The sequence below is a fragment of the Phyllobates terribilis genome, unplaced genomic scaffold (genome assembly GCF_046119375.1).
Source record: "Phyllobates terribilis strain yellow unplaced genomic scaffold, ASM4611937v1 Scaffold_4__5_contigs__length_816908805, whole genome shotgun sequence".
NCBI classification, from domain to species: Eukaryota; Metazoa; Chordata; class Amphibia; order Anura; family Dendrobatidae; genus Phyllobates; species Phyllobates terribilis.
Window position 1 is genome coordinate 99,608,418 of NW_027362764.1, and position 18,395 is coordinate 99,626,812.

The 18,395-nt window shown below is 46.9% G+C and overlaps 1 long non-coding RNA gene across 1 annotated transcript; it reads right to left on the reverse strand.

The window, feature by feature from the left end:
- Nucleotides 1–357: 357 nt before the first annotated feature.
- LOC141264211 (uncharacterized) lies at nt 358–2,074 on the reverse strand. Its single transcript, XR_012319832.1, has 3 exons — nt 1,960–2,074; nt 1,670–1,861; nt 358–1,398 (listed from the first exon to the last, which is right to left on the reverse strand). It is a non-coding gene; the product is annotated as an uncharacterized lncRNA (long non-coding RNA).
- Nucleotides 2,075–18,395: the final 16,321 nt, after the last annotated feature.

Below are 18,395 nucleotides of genomic sequence, written 5' to 3' on the forward strand. Positions count from 1 at the left end.
TCCTTTACACTAAATGACAAGTACAGTAATCAACACTGTCACTGTACTTCTTATATATGTGACTGACATGTTTCTATCTATCTAATCTATGTGTGATGCTCTATTCTTTCGGTTCTAAATTGTCGGGTACCGGTGTACCGCTGCTGAATTGCCAGCTTTTCATGTTTCACTGTGAGCACTGTTCCCATCGATTTGGGCAATCACTCTAATGCCACAACCACCATGGCTGTGGCATTACAGTGAGTGGCAGACAATCCCTGCATGATTGGTGCTCTAAATAGCGCCAGACATGCAGGACACGCTTTTGGTGCACGAACAGTTATCGAACATAACCTCGAACAGCCGAATTTTTTGCAAATCGTTCGGGTTCGTCGAACAACTCGAACACCGCCCAAAACAGCTCGAATTTGAGATTGGCGAACAGTTCTAGTCGAACACCGCTCATCTCTATTCTTGACCAAGTTTGCACACATAGCATCAGGGATTCTGGCCCACTCCTCCATACAGATCTTCTAAAGATCTTTCAGGTTTCGGGGCTGCCACTGGGCAACATTGAGTATCAGCTCCCTTCAAAGATTTTCTATTGGGTTCAGATCTGGAGACTGGCTAGGCCACTCCAGGACCTTGAAATGCTTCTTACAGAGCCACTCCTTAGTTGTCCTGGCTGTGTGTTTCGGGTCATTGGCATGCTGGAAGACCCATCCACAACTCATCTTCAATGCTTTTACTGAGGGAAGGAGGTTGTTAACCAAAATCTCGCAATACATGACCCCATCCATTCTCCCTGCAATATGGCGAAGTCATCCTGTCCCCTTTGTAGAAAATCACCCCCAAAATATGATGTTTCCCCCACCATGCTCCACGATTGGGACGGTGTTCTTGGGGTTATACTCATCCTTCTTCTTCTTCCAAACACTGCGAGTGGAGTTGATACCAAAAAGTTATTTTTTTGTCTCATCTGACCACATGACCTTTTCCCATCCCTCCTTTGGATCATCCAGATGGTAATTGGTGAACTTTAAGCGGGATATATGCTGACATGAGCAGGGGGGACATTGCATGCCCTGCAGGATTTTAATCCATTACGGCATAGTGTGTTACTAACTGTAATATCCGAGACTGTGGTCCCAGCTCTCTTCAGGTCACTGACCAGGTTCTCCCATGTAGTTCTGGGCTGATTCCTGACCTTTCTCAGAATCATCCTAGCCCCATGAGGCAAGAACTTGCATGGAGCCCCAGACCGAGGAAGACTGACCGTCATCTTGTATTTCTTCCATTTTCTAATAATTGTAGCAACAGTTGTTGCCTTCTCACCAAGCTGCTTGCCTATTCTTCTGTAGCCTTGTGCACATATACAATTTTGTCCTTGGTGTCCTTAGACAGCTCTTTGGTCTTGACCTTGGTGGAAAGATTAGAGTGAGATTGATTGTGTTTGGATAGGTGTCTTTTATATAGGTAATGAGTTCAAACATGTGCAATTAATACACGTAATGAGTGCAGAGTAGGAAAGCTTCTTAAAGAAAAACTAACAGATCTGTGAGAGCCATGCAATAAAATGTAATTTAATTATTTAAAAATAATGTGTGTGCACATATATTTATTTATTGTTTAATAATTTTGCAATTTTTACAATGCCCTCTAAAGCTTTTATAGACTCATATTTCCTGACCTTTCAGGTAGTCTTTACAGTAGTTTCCTGATCGTCAGAGGCAGGATTACAATGACTGATAACACAAGATCCACCCAATCACAATAGACAATATCTCTCTTCACAACAACCATTGCACACGCTCATTAGATGATACAATTCCAAAGATAGGGTTGGGGTTTGTTCATTGTGGCTATGTACATGCGTTGTTACCTGAAACAACAGGAAGTTAGAGTCTACTTTTTATTCTTAATACAGATTGAAACATGTAAAAAAGAAAAAAGAAAAAAATATTACTAGCTCTCACTGACCTGTATAAATGCACTCAGCATTCACACGTTGCCTTCTAATGTTCCCACATTTACAGCAGGGATCACATTATCTCATACATTTTTATACATTTTACCCCAAAATACCTTAGAATATTGTGAAAGTTCTGAGGTCCATATAAATTATCACCAGCCATAAATAAGTAAATCATTTACTTTGTGGGTGGAATAATGCAGCATTTACACACTGATAAGAGGTGCAATGTATCCTGCTATGTGACACCACCCACATAAAATACGATTGCAACGTCACACAGTGCAACATGCCTGCGGGGTTTATAATGTGCCATAAAGGCTGGAATGTGTTATAAAATGTTATGATAAACATGGAATTCATTATCACAGGAAAGCAGATAAGTGCCTGATCTCCTCTCCATAGAGTTTCCTTACAATTAACTATTTTTGAACCAGGGACATTCTAAAACTGTTCTTCACACTCTATTACGTGACCCGTCATTCCCATATATTTTTATTTACACATGTGGTTCACACATTAGAGATATTGCACCAGTGTGGTATTTATAGTAGTTGCACAGGTAGCAGAGAAAGCATGATTGTACTTCAATGGTGCAAAATGTATTAACTTCTAAGTTCTAAATAATTTAATCGCTTTCTCTGTGCCTAGTTATTTAAATGTATGCATTATGTTTGTAGTGCATCAATCATATATAGGTCAATGATTTAAGGCACGGAGCGGACATATCATTGGTGCAACCTGTGCAGCTGTACAGGGGCCCATTTCCACCTCCAAACCAGGTGTAATTGTGCATTATTCTGAGCTTTTGGACTGCAAAGAGCCCATATATTGTTCTTGCTTAAGGGCCTCTTCTGTCTGTGTCCATCCCTAATATAAGCAAAGATATAAAGACCTAAAAGAAGTCAGCCAGTAATTAACTTATTATGCGACTTCGATTTAGCATGCATCATATTTGCCAACATTTTTTGGGGGGGAATAGGAAGTCTACCAACCTCGTCCAGCAAAGCCAATCCCACCATGAAACACCTACTTTTGGATATGGCTTACATAAACCTTATTCTTTTCAAGACCTGGACACCCTGAATTTGCTGGGATTGTGTCAAGAGGAGAGCTAATCAGTTCTAAGTGAATCAAATTCTCTTTACACTAAAAAATCAGATTTGCCAGTTGATTTACTCGATTTTTTTTGCCATTTGATTTGCTCGAATCCAATAAAATAGTAAAAAAATATACTCCCCTCATCCCATCAAAGAGCTCTATGTAGCTGGAAAACTGGACTGAAGGGAGTTACCTGCATGGAGGACTAGGTTGGCAGCTGTGCAAAGAAACAGATGACGGCCAGAGAGGGGATAAGTATAATTTCTTTTTATACCCTACATTTATTATGCTCTTAAGTCTGGAGAGAACTCGGAACATTATAAAGCACTTTCAATTCGCATCAAGAGGTGAATTCAAGCAAATATGCCAAATTTGAATTCATCTTTAATTATTTCTGAAAACTGAGGGCACTCCTGATAAATTCGGTACAGTTATAAGGCATTAATATCTTACTCACAATACATAGAACCTCCTGCAATTTTACTAAAGTAAACTTTGATCATCCTAGAACTTTCTAGTCAACTATGTTAGATTCATTATAACTGGTGATGTTTTTGAGAAAGTTTTCTGTTCTCTTCCTCTCACACCATTTTAAATCCCTCGAAGAGCCAAGGGTATATACAGGCAGATCAATGCCTCAATAGTAGACCTGAATATGAGCCTCTTGCTCCATGATATCTTATTGCAAAGCTGCAGACCACACACTTATGTCTGTTTTAGGCCCAATTCAGAAATTCATTCTTTTAACATACAAGAAAAAAGCAGACAGTTTTTCATCAGTGTGCCATTTTCTTCCATATTTTCATTTTTACAATCAGCGTGGCTTCAGTTTTTTTAAAAAAAATCACAAGCTGCTACTCATTAAACAGTAAAAAAATGGACACACTCGAATGACCCACAGACTGCCACACCCATTTGCACACACCATTTCCTCAAGAAAAAAATAATGCTGATAGGCTGCATAGCTCATGAGAAATAACAAAGTCACAAAACTGCAAGATGAGGTAAGTACGTTTTTGTTTTACTAGACATATCAGGGTCATTGAAAATGGTTGTTCAGTAAAGTGCAACACTTTTAACTTACAGTACAGCAGACCACCCAAGCAGTGCTGCTTTGGGTATTCTTATTTCAGTACTTTAGGGCAATCATTTCCCTTGGAGCAAAAAAGGAGGGCTTAGGTCAAATACTGAAAATAGCACTCTTAGAAAGTCAACACTAAGGCCAAAAAGGCATTTGATGGGTGGGGAGGTGCCAACAAAGAGACACAGCATGGTGGCTCAGTTGGGCAGCACGACGACTCAGTGGTTAGCACTGTGGGAGGTGCCATCAAAAAGGCATAGCATGGTGGCTCAGTTGTAGTTTTGTAGAGTTGGGGTCCATGGTTCAAATTCCATCAAGTACAACATCTACAAGATGTTTCTATGTTCTCCCCGTGTTTGCGTGGGTTTCCTCCCACACTCCAAATATATGCTGATAGGGAATTTAGGTTGTGAGCCACAATGAGGGCAGGGTTGATGTCTGTAATGTGCTGTGAAATTAGTGGCTCTATAGAGCAAGTAAAATAAGTAAATTCATGACAAGGCACCACCATAGGCAAATGAGGTATTAAGAGTGGTGGTTGAGGAGGCTGCAAAATGGGTCAGTGAGGGTAAGTGGTTGGTCAGGACTCCTGTCCCACTGTATGTCTGCCCTCATTGACCTTTTTCTTCTTTTCTTACCCACCACATGATGGCTGTCACTGAACCTTTTTGGTGCCTCCTCATGTATGATGGACTCCACAGCCCCCCCACATAGTATGATGGTCTCCACAGCCCCCTACACAGCATGATGTTCCCCACACACAGTATGATGGTCTCCACATCCCCTCACACAGTATGATGATCTCCCACACAGGATTATTGTCCCCTCATAGCCCCCAATACAGTATTATGGTTACCACAGATCACAAAAAAGAAAACCTTGTACTCACTATATCCAGCTGCCATCTCCTCTTCTATTCTGTCTTGCAGTGGACACGGGTGGAGCAATGTAGTGACGTCATCACACTGACTGACATTTCCTGCTTGGCGCCAGCAGGAAGTAGACTGCCTCCTGCTGGAGTAAGTTACGGAGAATGGAACCAGTGGTTGTGTGCTCCGCCACAGCTGTTAACAGTATCGGCGTCCTGAGGACACCGATAATGTTAACATTGTTGCAATCAATGCTGTGGAAATCAGAACAGTGGTATCCTAGCAAGGCTGAGATAAGGCTATAATGCCATCAATGATAACGTCTATGAGTCACCTGGCATATGTGCACCACAAATCAGTGGTATATAACAGAGCCCCTTAGTATCGCTAGGCAGCCGGAAATGATCACACTTGAAGCAACACAATATGCGTATGAAAATGTCATAAAGGCTAAGGACGATGCATAATGGTACTGACAACATTACCTTGAGACATGTTGAATATGCGGTGACGAAGCCACGCAGGCGAAACGTGCATTGAGGCGCGCTATCAGTCCACTGTTGGCTGTGCCTGCACACCGCATATTCAACATGGCTCTGTTATATACCACTGATTTGTGGTGCACATATGCCAGGTGACTCATTGACGTTATCATTGATGGCATTATAGCCTTATCTCAGCCTTGCTAGGATACCACTGTTCTAATTTCCACAGCATTGATCATTTAATCAACTACAGTTATATGATATTTGTACTATCTGACCTTAGTTAGTTTCAATGCAATTCTTCTTTTTCATTTATATGTATGTCATATACTTATGCGGTTGTTGTCTGGGCCGGCCTATAGGGGATTAGTCTCCTTCTTTTGCTTCACTTCATCTGCCTTATCTAGTCGTGCTTCTCACCGTAACCACTTTTTACTACAAGTAATTTTATACTATTTGTCTGATACTTGTTCTATTGAAGGTTTAATAAAACGTACAATTATTTAATGGCTTTTTTCTCTGGCTGCCTCTTTTCGGGATTTGGTGTCCATTATTTGGCTTGCAATTTTCCCATACAATCCCCCTTTTCTTGGTTCTATGTTCTCATTAAGAGAAAAATTTAATAGGTGTTGTACTTATTGTTGCAATCAATGTGCACCGGACCACTTGACATTTGGGAACTGGATCAGGGTACCGCTTCTTGCTGTAATTCTAATAACTGGTTTCATCGAATCGATAAGGATCATTTGAATACTACTCTTGATTTACTGTCTTTTTGAATGGGCAAGTTTGATCCATGATTCAAATCACAAATGGACAGGTCTCCATTTCTCTTTGTGGAGACTGAGTCAATAAGAAAACTCAGTCACGTGTACTGTGTATATACAGTATTTGCCAATCAGCAGTTATTTAATAGCATGTTTAGACAGGCTGACTGCTTAAGAATAATTTCGATTTACGAATAAGCATTTTGGTCATTCATCGGGTTATCAGCAGTCTGTGTACACTGCACTATTATCGGAACATAAGCGTTCCTAGGAACATTTGTTCATTATAATCGGTCAGTGTAATTGGACCCTAGGAATTTACATTATTTATGTCAAAATTGCAATTAAAAAAGACACCCAAAAATTTTATACATATTAAAGCATAGACCCTGATACATGAAGACTGGCAATGTTCACACCAGTCTCGATGAGGGTGCATACTGGAGCCAAACACTTCTCATTCATTGAGAGGCACATGCCCCTCTTAAGAATCAGGAGTGTCTGAAGGATGGCATGTGCCTTGTCACAAATATTACTCCAGTATCTTTGGATGCACAGTGGTCTCAGTTTTCATGAAATCTCACCCACTTTGCTTGGACAGTTAAACACAGCAGAATTTCTGTGCAGAAAAAATGCAGCATTTATGCTACATGTGAACACGGCCTAAATGTCCAAGCAAAGTGGATGTGATTTCATGAAAACTCCTGCACTCAGTGTTACATTTTTATTACATTTTTGTATGGGTTTAATGGAGAAAAAAAAATCAATCACTCCATTTTTTCATGCCATTTACCAATCACCATAAATATTCTGAGAACAGTGTTGTGCTGGTTGTTACGATAACAGGGACACCAAATATGTCCACATTATTTGCTGATTTGTGATGTTTATTATTTTTTAAAAAGAGTATTAAAATGACATTGTTGTAATTGTTTTTCATTATTTTTTAGCATTTTACAGAATGAAAAAACGCTGACTTTTATTTTCCCTGTACAATACAGGGACATAGAAATACACTGCTATAAACAGATGTATCTCTATGTATCAGTATAATCTACCTGTAGGTTCAGAGCCTGCACTGGAGCTTCGAGTACAGAAAATCCTCCATTACTTGCCACTATTAGCTCTGGCTCATAGCTTTAGCTGCTGCCTGCAATGATAAAGGTTGTGGGTTCGATTCTTAGGGAGACCAGATCTCAAGAAAATAAGAGAATTGTTTATTTAATTGTGTGTGCAGAAATGCCGGCCCCACCCCTGAAGAGGAAGAGCTATGGAGCGATGAAGATACAGATTGACGACTTCGTACAGAGAGAGCAAGTCGAGACAAAGCCCTGACGTAGCGGGGCGGCCCCCTCAAACCGGGACAGTCCAGCTGAGTAGTGTTTATATGTTTGTCAATTTATAATTTTGTCATTGCCACATAATTTGTACATTGTGATAACCTCACATGTAAAGCACCATGGAATAAATGGCGTTATAATAATAAATAATAATAATAACAACCTGCAGTCCCATGTAAAGTCATAGATTTCATTCTGAAGCATCAAAGTCCACTTGAATTACAGTAGAAAATCCAGTTCCCTATGTCTGACTCATGTGTGCTGTCGTGCTGTGAAGTTGCATATATTTCAGAGGGTTGCTTATGACATAAACACAACCGACATGTCCAAAACTGTCTGTTCTGTACACGATGACATGGAACTTTTATTTCCTTTTTATTCCAAAAAAGATAAGCCTCAATAGGCTATTTAGGTAGGAATAAGATGTTTTGTACACAAAACCCGGTTTACAAAAGAAATAGATCTTATCTAAGATCAACAGCATAACCAAACAAGCCTCTACTGAGCGAGCTTAATCTCCAACCTGATATTTGCTGAGAAGTGGTGAGCGTCTGCACAAAACCCGAGTCAATATTTACCAGTAAATGGAACTTTGCTTGAGCAACTCTATAAAAAAAAGTGTAATTGCTGTTAAAGGCCAATGGGGACATTTTTTCCAGGCTTCCCCCCCTGTCCTGCAGTTGTAAACAGGCTGACACTAGATCACTATTATAGCCTTATATGGTATCGCCAAGTACAAAAGTAGGGTCATGTGACTGCGGACACAATTGTGAATGGCGGTATCAGGAAATATCCTGGCTGTTTGCAACACAGAAATATTTCCCAGATGAGGTCATCGCTCCTGAATAATGAGCCTGTTCAGCTGTCACAAATCTTAACCCTTTCAGGAGGAGGTTTTTTTTTTCTCCTTTTGTTGACACTCTGCTCTTTTGTTATCGTCTTATTTCCTGACCCTTTTTGAACTTTCGCAGTCACTGTCAAGTGCACAATGTGGGCAAATACTTTTAACCAGTGCGAGACGCCTTTTTTTTTCATGAATGATGAAAGCTAGGCTTGTTTCTCCTGTAGTCAGCACATTTTAAGTTGGAATTAATAGGGGGTATTCTGCTTGGCCAGCACATTTAGTTCATACATTCATCTGGTGATAATAGAGAAGATTTTCCAAGGGATCGTTGCATTGATAAATTGTCTCCTGTTTATCAAAATGTCTGATTGGAGTCTGGTTTAAATCTTTTAGTCTTTAAGCAATTGGTAGTGCAATTACTAATTGTTTCTAATTTTAAGGAACATTCCTAATTTTTAAGCTGGGGTTGTATAGTAGACTTTCAATTATACTATCAGCTCATGGGGAATCTAGTTCTCATGGAAGCCCACCACAGTTTAGATACCTTTGTTCAGCTGATTGTTTAGCCGGCAGCTATGTCACCAACTCCTCCATACACAGGAGCGCTCGCTCTGCCAAGTGCTCCTGTGTTCTCTATGAGGCAGTCACTGCAAGATATCTCTAGAGGAGGCTTATTTCTGAGAGCACAAAAGGATCAGCAGTCCAAAATCAGACATGCTGGATCCTTATTTGTCCTGACATTTATTGGGGAGAGTTGGAGGCGCCCATAAATATTAGGTTGTTAGGGGAACCTGTTGATATTGGCGAGTTCCAGTGAAGTTAATCTAATGTGAATGTAAGCCTTTACTTACAGGCACAGGCAATGCACCATGCACAGAAAAGATGCAAATTAGCTCTCCACTCATGTCATCCAAACTAGGAACTTCTCCAAAAGGAAGAGACATAAAGTACCCTGCTTTGTATTGACGAGGGGTAAGGACTAATGATGAGCGAATGTGCTAGCCACTGCTCAGTACTCGACCGATCATCACGGTGCTCGACAAGCTCAGCGAGTATTTCCCCGCCCTGCATGTTTGGTACTCTTTAGAGAGCCAATAAACATGCACGGATTGCTTGCCACGCACTGTAATACCTTAGCCATGTTGGCTGTGGGCATTACAGTGATTGGCTGGCCACACAGCGTCATCAGGTCTATATAAGACCGGGCGCCGCTATGCTCGTCACAGTCTACCCCGGAATCAGGTAGAGTAGAGAGAGCTGCTGCTGTGTCATGGAGAGATTTGCTTGTTTATAGTTAGAATAAGTATTCCACAACATATATATATATATATATATATATATAAATCCATCTGAACTAACAGTCCTTCTGAGGACTAATCCAGGTGCATATTTTCAGCGGTGAAGGTGATAGTAGGAGTTAGACAGCCAGGCAGTGTATGTGGCAGACTGCAGTACATATGACGCGCCCCCTGGGCCTGTGCTGTGCAGGGGGATACCCGGAGCCGGATAGCTGGGGGTTGTAGTCCTCCGTGGCGGTGACCCGGTCCGTGCCCAGGGCGGTCAAACCAGTGGCAGTCTATTTGTATTGTAATAAGTGTCCGACTACGCCACCCATGGATTGCGGTCAGTGGGGACCGCCGCTGCGCTTCAGACCGCTGAGGCTGATGTTGTTTGCGCAGCCGAGTATGGGATGACTCCCCACGGGAGAAGTATTGCCTCAGGGCAGCTAATGTGGAAGATGATGGGAGTGATGGTCTGAGGGTCCCAGTGCTAATGGTGCAGGAGCGGCAAGGAATCACAGAGACGGAAAGTGCAGTTCAGGGTCTTTACTGATGGTACAAGGTAGACCCTCCCGGGAGTACTGGCTAGTATAAGGGGCCTGGTCAGTCTGCGAGCAAGCAGGAGTTTCCCTGGCCAGGTGGAGTTGTAGGCCTCCCCGTTTATCTGCACTCTTCCTGGCTACCTTGCTGTCAGCGGTTACAAGTAGCCCACGTCCCTGAGTATACCGTGTGGTGCTCACCCGTATGGCTGGTGACTTGGGGCCTTCTGTTAGCCTCCGCTCCTGGATGGCGGCGCTGGTCCCTTCTTTGTGACTGAGCCTCCGGGCTTCTATGGCCAGAGGACCTGGAATCCCCTGCCGGCTGGTTTCTGCTGCTGGGTATATATCAGTCCCCACAGCCTCGGACTCCTGTGTCCGGTTTTAGTGTCTTCGTCCAGGGCGAGCTCTGCTCAGCTCCAGCCCCTGGACTTCAGCTACTGCTCCTCCAGAGCTCCTGATCTCACTTTCCCTCTCCAGACTCTGACTGCTCTGCTTGTTCTGCAGGCTCTGTCTCTGTCTGCAGCTTCACTCTGACTCCTCTAATCCCGCCCCAGACCCAGTTTAAAAGGGCAGATTCCTCCCCTCCCAGGTCTGGGCGGACCGTGTTGCATGTTTAGGGATCCTGACCAGAGAAACCTCCCACTTGCTCTCAGACATAATATCTCTATTACTGTGGCAACCAGACCCCTGGGGTGTCACATTCCTGCCTAGTAAATTTTAGTACTCCGGGACTAAGCACATTTTTAAAGAAACATAAATACAAGGTATAACAATAACAAGACAACATATTTACAAGAAGCTTTAGTCTGTAGAGGTCACGGCGTTTCCGCAACCGGGTGTCCATATCACCCAACAAGGCGAAGTCTTGGCACAGAATAGGGGATCTGTCCAAAGCAAACCCCTTGCGTTGTCCTTGGGCGTGGCTGCAAGGGTAGACTAACTACTTTGGGCCGCAAGGAGGCCACGCCAGACAGGTTTTCTCTTCCGCGGCCGTCTTCACAAGAGGCACCAAGGTGCAACTATCTACAAAACTGTTCCGGTTATCCAGTGTCCATAACCTGTTAGTCCAAATAAATCTGCAGGGTAACTGAGAAACATAATTAGTAACAGGCAACAAACATAAACCATAAACATTTTTCAATAAACAGTCAACTTTACAGTGCATTGGTTTAGATTCTCCAGCGAGCGGGCATCTGACCTCTAGTGACTCTAGTGGACCTACGGAGCTCACTAACTGGTTCTGCACTACAGGGTGTAGGAGGTGTTATGGGCAAGCTGGGCAGCTTTCTGTGCACTCTTTGGCTCACTAGGGGCACAGCAGGCTCACTACTAGCAGAGGGTTGATCCTCCTGTACTGCTGGTGTGGACTCTTCTGCCCCTTGGGCCGGCTGCTCTTCCAGCTCTACCGGTTCCTCTGTAGGCACTTGCGGGGCTGGCTGGAGAAAGGTGAGGACGGGTACCACGACAGCGCCGTTTACTTGTGTCCAAGACCGCGGGAAGTCTCCGAGTACGGTACTGATCATTTCTTCCCTTTCCTCTGCGGGTTGAGGGTTTTCTTGATCTTCTTCAGGGTTTTGCAGCTGCTCGGGACACTTCTTCAGGTGGTCTCTGGAGACAATGGCTGTGGTTTCTCCTCCATCCTTACTGATTACGCAGATTTTTGGGTTCTCATGGCTTGATGGCAGTACGGTGTACGGGTCCTTCTCCCACTGGTCGTCCAACTTGTGGAGCCGCCTCTTCCTCTTCAAGACCTGCTCTCCAGGTACCAGGGGAACAGCGGGAGCATACTGGTTATAAGCCTTCTCTTGCCTTTCTCTAGCTTGAGACAGACTTCGCTCGACGCTTTCCTGTACTTTCTGATACTGCTGCTGCCGTTCTGTATCCCAGTCTGCCTCTGGCGAGGTGTCCTCAGGCGTCAGGACTCCCATATCCCGGTCAATAGGCAGCTTACCAGGTCTTGCTCTCATTAGGTAAGCCGGGGTACAGTTGGTGGAACCTACAGGGATGTGGTTATACAGGTCCACCAGATCGGGCAGTTTCTCAGGCCACAGACTGCATTCTTCCAGGGGCAGTGTTTTTAGCAGATCTATCACCACCTGGTTCATCTTCTCGCAGAGTCCATTGGTTTGAGGGTGATAGGGCGTTGTTCTTATCTTCTTGCAGCCATACAGGTTGCAGAACTCCTGGAAGACCTCCGCTTCGAAGGCCGGTCCTTGGTCTGTCAGCACTTGGTCCGGGTACCCGTGTGGACGGCAGAAGTGCTGCTGGAAGGCTCTAGCCGCTGTTTGAGCCGTTAAGTCCTTAACCGGGACCACCACCAGGAACCGGAAGTAATGATCCACGATTGTGAGGGCGTAGACATACCCAGATCTGCTTGGAGCCAGTTTCACATGGTCCAGGGCTACCAGTTCCAGTGGCTGTCTGGTGATGATGGGCTGCAGGGGAGTCTTCTGGCTGGCTCAGTCTTTTCTTCTCAGGTGGCACGGGCCACAGTCTCTGCACCACCTCTCGATGGCTCCTCTCATGCCTACCCAGTAGAACCGTTCACGCAACAAGAACTCCAGCTTCTTCCATCCGAAATGCCCTGCTCCGTTGTGGTATGCCTCCAGAACCATAGCCGCGTCTCGTCTTGGGACCACTACCTGCCAGGTCAACTCATGTGTTCGAGAGTTAACCATTCTCCGGCACAGCTTCTCCCTGTAGAGGAACAGCTTACTTTTCTCCTTCCACAGTTGCTTGGTCTCCTCCGGAGCGTCTGGGTCAAGACAGGCATCGGCCTGGGTCAGCATTTCCTTCACCAAATGGACTGCGGGATCACTGTCTTGCGTCTCCGCCCAGTTGTAGTGGGGCAAGGGATTGAACGTCACGGAGCGCCTGTCCTTCACACGGTGGGAATACAGGGTAATCCCATGACGGTGGAACTCAGGGAGCTCAACTTCTACCAGATCTTCTGGATCTTCCCCTACGTCCGGTAAGTTCGGCATTCTAGACAGGGCATCCGCGTTGGCATTTGATCGTCCTGCCCGGTATTTGATGGTGAATTCAAAGTTGGACAGGCGGGCCATCCATCTCTGTTCCAGGGCACCGAGCCTTGCAGTGTCCAGGTGTGTCAACGGGTTGTTATCCGTGTACACGGTCAATTTGGAGGAGGCAAGGTAATGCTTGAAACGTTCGGTCACTGCCCACACTACTGCCAGGAACTCCAGCTTGAATGAGCTATAATTCTCAGGGTTCCTCTCCGTGGGCCGTAGCTTTCGGCTGGCGTAAGCGATTACCCGTTCTTTCCCTTGCTGGATCTGGGACAGTACGGCTCCTAGCCCGATGTTGCTTGCGTCCGTGTGGAGGATAAAGGGCTGGCTGTAGTCTGGATATGCCAGGATTTCATCCCCCGTGAGGGCCATCTTCAGCTGGCAGAAGGACTCCTCTTCCAGCTTTTCCCACCTGAAGGGCGGCTTCTGGTTTTTGGCTTTCCGAGATTGACCTATCAGGAGGTCCTGCATAGGGGCTGCCATTTTGGTGAAACCGGGAATGAATCTTCGGTAGTAGCCTACCAACCCGAGAAACTGCCGCACTTCCTTTATGCTGGAGGGTCTTGGCCAGTCCTTAATCACAGTGATCTTATCAGGGTCGGGAGCCACTCCGTCAGCACTCACCACGTGTCCCAGGTACTGCACCTTTGGTTTCAGGAGGTGACACTTGGAGGGTTTCACCTTTAGGCCGTAATTCGCCAGAGCTTCGAACACTTCTGCCAGGTGTTTCAGGTGGTCCTCGTAGGTATTGGAATAGACGATGACATCGTCCAGGTATAACAGGACCGTCTCGAAGTTCCGGTGTCCCAGACAGCATTCCATCAACCGTTGGAAGGTTCCTGGTGCGTTGCAGAGCCCGAACGGCATACAGTTAAATTCGCTGAGACCCATCGGGGTGGTGAATGCGGTCTTCTCCCGGTCCGCCTCTGCTACAGGAACCTGCCAGTACCCGCTAGTGAGATCCAAAGTAGAGAAGAAGTTAGCAGATTTTAATGCAGCTAAGGACTCTTCTATCCTTGGTAACGGGTACGCATCTTTGTGTGTGATACGGTTGACCTTCCTGTAGTCTACACACATTCTCATGGTGTTGTCTTTCTTTTTCACTAAGACTAGTGGAGCTGCCCAGGGGCTACAGCTGTCCCTGATTACCCCAGCCTCCTTCATGTCTCTAAGCATCCCCTTGGCGTGTTGGTAGTGTGCCGGGGGTACGGGTCGGTATCTCTCCTTTATGGGAGGATGGTCTCCCGTGGGGATGTGGTGTTCTACCCCCCTTACTCGCCCGAAGTCTAGCGGGTGTTTACTAAACACTCTCTCGTACTCTCGAACCACCCGATAGACTCCCTGTTTCTGGTGTGAGGGAGTGGAGTCAGTACCCAAATGCAGTTGCTGACACCAGTCCTCCATTGGTTTCTTAGAGCCGTTACCTTCCTCTGGTTGAGATGGAGGCAAGGGTTCCACGGCCTGTACAGAGTTCTGGTTGATGGTGAACAATTTGGCTAGCGTGGCATACCGGGGCAGGTATACTTCTCTCTCCCCGATATTTATGATGCGAACGGGCACCCTCCCATGGCGTACATCGACCACCCCCCGTGCTGTCAAAATGGTGGGCCTACTGTCTGAGTAGACGGGTTCTACCATTGCTTGGTAGTCTCTACCTCTTAGACCAATAGCTGCCCGGCACCAAATCATCATCTCACTTTTTGGGGGCATGGCAATAGGGAATGGGTCACACATTCTCACGCTACCTATCTCACCACCAGATAGTTCCACCTGTTGCCGCTTCATCAGTGCCCGGATCTCTTTTTGGAGCACACGCTGCTGGCCGGAACTGGCGTTCTTGGCAACCTGCTGTAAAATGAGAATCACCTCTGCAAGACAATTTTCAATCACATTAGTTCCCAAGGTTATTCTAGGGTGACTCTCATGACGGTCTATGTCCACTATAATCAGTCCCTGTGCCGCCAGTTCGACTTTACCGATCTTAATGGTCACCTCTTTGAATCCCACCTGCGGCACGGGCTGACCATTGCTGGCGATGTTACTCAGGTCGTCATCTGGGTAGCGGGTTATGTCCGAGTCATTCCAGTACTGTTTAAAGAGCACGTACGGGATGGTGGTCACCTGTGACCCAGTGTCTAGTAGGGCACTCGTAGGAATGCCATCCAGTACCACAGGCAAGATTGGACGTCCCCCTACGTATTTATCATGCCAGTTTGATGGGCCTGATGGTCTTATGCCTGGGGGTTGGCCCTCTACCCCAGGTTGTGCCCGTTTAAATGACAGTACCTTGCCACATGTCCGGGTTGATTGCAGCGGCGGCAGATGGGTCGTCCGTCCTCTTTGTATCTGTCGCTGGGTCTTCCTCTGGCCGGTGGGGTCCTCCTCAGTCGGTGCCACGGGACGTCCTCCGGTCCGGATGCCAGCTGGATCTTTCCTGGAGAAGAGACCTGTAAAGACTGCACAGTTCTGGTTAGCGCGGCAACGCTCTTAGTCAGCTCTTGGACCTGATGGTGCAGGTCTGTAGCCGGGTCACTGTTTAAAGCCTGCGCATCAGCTCCCACAGGCCCTGCAGACAAGGGCGCCATCTCCTGGTGGTAAGTGATAGCAGGGCGCCTGTGGGTCACAGCGCCACCTGGTGCCGGTTCTCGGAGCACCCGGATGGCTCTGTCCTTGAACTGTGCAAAGTCCAGGTCAGGGTCCTGTAAGGCCATTGCCCGCAACTGGGTTCGATGGGCATTGCACAGTAGACCCTCAATAAATTGTTCAGTCAACAGCTTATCTTCATTAACCACGCTGTCAGGGTCTGCCTGCTTAATGGCTCTCAGGGCCTCTTGTAGGTTTAGAGCATAGTCTCTTATACTCTCATGTGCCCGCTGTTTACACCCGTAAAATCTGAGCTTTATTTCGGCTGAGGTGCGGGTATCAAATGTGTCTTTCAGCCGGGCTAGTATTTCTCTGACAGTCCTCTTCCTCCCAGGTGACCAGGACTTTACCTCCCTTTGGGCTGCCCCGATTAATTGGGCCACCAGGATGCTCACTTTTTGCTCTTCTGTGAGGGGGTACACCTGGAAGAGGCTATCCAGTCTTTCTCTAAAGTCATTTAGAGTATGTGAGTCCCCTGAGTACTGGGGTAGCCAGGTTGCCCCCGGGATATAGGGCATGGTGAATGGCATGACTGCTGCAGCGGTTGCGCTGGCAGTGGCTGTGGCAGTGGAGCTCCCCTCGGTGTCCGGCATCCTCCTCCCCCCTAGTGGACCGTGGCCTACCTTGCGATGCTCTTCTTCCGTAGGCCGCGGCTCCGCAGTCAATCGTCGGGGTTGAGGACCTGGCGTCGCGCTTCGATGACGTCAGCGTCGCTCTTCCTCCCTTCCAGGACCTTGGGCAGCGTCAGAGCGTGGGGCGGAGCTTCGGATCTCGCGCGCTTTCGGCGTCCACGCCCCTCTTCTTCCCGTGCGGCGTCCCGAAGATGGCGTCCGAAGGCGGGAAGCAGCTGCGGATGGCGGGAAGAAGGCAGAAGACGGCGGGAAACAGTCCAGGATGGCGTCTGATGGCGGGAATCGGCTCCGGATGGCGGGAAACGACTCCGGACGGCGGGAAACTTCACCACAGATAAGTATAAAAGTCTCTTTTTCAGGCACGCAGTACCCGGTGGTTGCGGGCACGAAATCCTGCCGACTACGCCAAAGTTGACGCGCCCCCTGGGCCTGTGCTGTGCAGGGGGATACCCGGAGCCGGATCGCTGGGGGTTGTAGTCCTCCGTGGCGGTGACCCGGTCCATGCCCAGGGCGGTCAAACCAGTGGCAGTCTATTTGTATTGTAATAAGTGTCCGACTACGCCACCCGTGGATTGCGGTCAGTGGGGACCGCCGCTGCGCTGCAGACCGCTGAGGCTGATGTTGTTTGCGCAGCCGAGTATGGGATGACTCCCCACGGGAGAAGTATTGCCTCAGGGCAGCTAATGTGGAAGATGATGGGAGTGATGGTCTGAGGGTCCCAGTGCTAATGGTGCAGGAGCGGCAAGGAATCACAGAGACGGGAGGTGCAGTTCAGGGTCTTTACTGATGGTACAAGGCAGACCCTCCCGGGAGTACTGGCTAGCATAAGGGGCCTGGTCAGTCTGCGAGCAAGCAGGAGTTCCCCTGGCCAGGAGGAGTTGTAGGCCTCCCCGTTTATCTGCACTCTTCCTGGCTACCTTGCTGTCAGCGGTTACAAGTAGCCCACGTCCCTGAGTATACCGTGTGGTGCTCATCCGTATGGCTGGTGACTTGGGGCCTTCTGTTAGCCTCCGCTCCTGGATGGCGGCGCTGGTCCCTTCTTTGTGACTGAGCCTCCGGGCTTCTATAGCCAGAGGACCTGGAATCCCCTGCCGGCTGGTTTCTGCTGCTGGGTATATATCAGTCCCCATAGCCTCGGACTCCTGTGTCCGGTTTTAGTGTCTTCGTCCAGGGCGAGCTCTGCTCAGCTCCAGCCCCTGGACTTCAGCTACTGCTCCTCCAGAGCTCCTGATCTCACTTTCCCTCTCCAGACTCTGACTGCTCTGCTTGTTCTGCAGGCTCTGTCTCTGTCTGCAGCTTCACTCTGACTCCTCTAATCCCGCCCCAGACCCAGTTTAAAAGGGCAGATTCCTCCCCTCCCAGGTCTGGGCGGACTGTGTTGCATGTTTAGGGATCCTGACCAGAGAAACCTCCCACTTGCTCTCAGACATAATATCTCTATTACTGTGGCAACCAGACCCCTGGGGTGTCACACATACAGTGCAAGAGGGTACATAGCACGTTCCTGCTGCTGCTGTTCTTACAGATATTTGTAGACATAGCCCCTGGTTTTAGAGGCTAGGGCAAATTTTTTTTTTTCTTAATTCTGGTTAATTGCTTAAAAGCAATCCAGAGTACACCATTTTTCTGCTCCATTTGCTTGTTAGCACTGCAGAATACAGAATAATATTAGTAAATTACAGGCCTGCTATTTAAAACCGTGGTTCTCTGTCAGATATATCACATATAACAGTGTTCCAAAATCAGCCATTTCTGCCTTCCATTTCATTGCACTGTGTCGGTCAAACTATTCACACTAGGTGTTATGATAGGCTACAAGCACTAAGGAAAGACA